Source organism: Neovison vison, chromosome X, assembly GCF_020171115.1.
Source record: "Neovison vison isolate M4711 chromosome X, ASM_NN_V1, whole genome shotgun sequence".
In the NCBI taxonomy this organism is placed as follows: Eukaryota; Metazoa; Chordata; class Mammalia; order Carnivora; family Mustelidae; genus Neogale; species Neogale vison.
In genome coordinates this window covers 55,604,647-55,606,685 of record NC_058105.1, presented here as the reverse complement: position 1 = coordinate 55,606,685, position 2,039 = coordinate 55,604,647, and the positions used below count along the sequence as shown (strand labels likewise).

At 32.1% G+C, this 2,039-nt stretch overlaps 1 non-coding gene across 1 annotated transcript; it reads left to right on the top strand.

The window, feature by feature from the left end:
• The first annotated feature begins 387 nt into the window (after nt 1–387).
• Nucleotides 388–527, top strand: LOC122897744. The gene has a single exon (XR_006382606.1). It is a non-coding gene; the product is annotated as a U4 spliceosomal RNA (small nuclear RNA).
• The last annotated feature ends 1,512 nt before the right edge of the window (nt 528–2,039 follow it).

Genomic DNA, 2,039 nt, shown 5'->3' with positions numbered 1-2,039 from the left:
AAATGTTAAGTTATTGTCAGCTTGAAATAGACAACTCAAAATGCATTAAAGATTTCAACGTAAGACCTGAAACTGTAAAAATCCTTGAAGATCACACAAGGGAAAAGCTCCATGATATTTGTCTTAGTAATTTTTTTTAATACCATAGCTAAGCCAAAAGCAATAAAAGTGAAAATAGGCAATCTTGAGTACAACAAACTATAAGCTTCTGCACAGTGAACAATCAATAGATCTAACAGGAACATATTGAATATGAGAAAATATTTGCAAATTATAGATCTGATATATATCCAAAATATTTAGACATTAATAACTATAGCAAAAGAAAGCATATTAATCACAATTTCCTAATTAAAAATGGGCAAAGCATTAAAATAGACATTTCTCAGCTTTGCGCAGTGGCAGTATCGTAGCCAGTGAGGTTTATCTGAGGCGCGATTATTGCTAATTAAAATAGACATTTCTCAAGAGAAGACATATAAGTTGTTACCATGAATATGAAAAGATGCTCAAAACCACTAACCATCAGGGAAATACAAATTAAAACTGCAAAATGAGATTACCTCAACTTGTTAAGGTAGCTATTATCAAAAGGATAGGAGATAACAAGTGTTAATGAGGATGTGGAGTAACTGGAATCCTTGAGTACTCTTGATAGGCATGTAAAATGGTCCAATGACTATGGAAAACACTATGAAGGTTCATACACACACACACACACACACACACACACACACAATGTGATCCTGTAATCCTATCCTACTTCTGGGTATATACCTGAAGGAGATGCAATCATTATACAATCAATATCTTAAAAGGTATCTGCATTCCCATTTTCATTGAAGCAAGGTATGTAATCATTCTACTTATCCATGGATTTGATGACTGAACAAGGATAACATGATATAAATATGCTGAGAAAAAATATTCAGCTTTAAAAACAAGGAATTGCTGCCATTTGTGACAAGATGGATGAACCTGGAGGACATTATGCTAAGTGAAATAAATCAGTGCAGAAGGTCAAATACTGCTTGAGTCAAGTAGCTAAGCTCATAGAAATTAAGAGGAGAATAGTGGTTTCCAGGCACTGGGGAAAGGAGAAAATGAGGAGTTGGTGTTCAATGAGCCTTAACTTTCAGTTAAACAAGACAAATAAATTCTAAAAATCTGTATAGATAATTGTGCCTACTGTTAATATTCTATTGCACACTTAGAATTTTAAGATGGTAGAAATTATGTTTTATTCTTACTACCATTAAAAGAAAATGGATTAACAGCAAAATATAGTACAACACATATGTTCTCCAGAAAAGCTAGTGTGAGACCAGTTGGTGAATTCTATAATTACTTATGTAGAGAGATACAAATGTAGATATAGATAGATAAAGATATAGATATATATATATATATCTCCTTAGAAAAATAGGGGAAAAAGGAGACAAACAGGCCCAGTCAAAATGGATGTCCAGAAAAGACCTGAGAATGTGTTGAGCTTTTATTCCATTCTGATATTAAGGAGGTCAAGAATATGTAAAGATTTTCCACACCAATCTGAAAAAAAAAAAATGAAAGAAGTGCCTGCTTCTTCAAACACCAAAATTTCAATAAAAGTTTACAAGGCATAAAAAAACAAGAGAGAAACTTGTTCAATTCAAAGGATCAAAAATTAATCTTTAAAAATTATTCCTGAAGAAACACACACTGAATCTTGTTAGATAAAGACTCCATTAAAAACTGTCTTACATATGCTCGAGAACATAAGGAAAACCCAAACAAGGAAATAAGGGATATCAGGAAAATATTATATGAATAAAATAAGAATATCAAAACAGAAAAATCCCCCCCCAAAAAAACCCCACAGAAATTCTGGAGCTGAAATAAACAAAAACTGAATTGAAAAATGCACTAGAAGCATTCAAAAGCCAACTCAAACAGATACAAAAGAGAACCAACAACTTGGAGACAGGTAATTTGAATGATAGATTCTGAAAATCAACAAAGAAAAATGAGAATAAAGAAAAGTTAATAGAGTAAGGGAA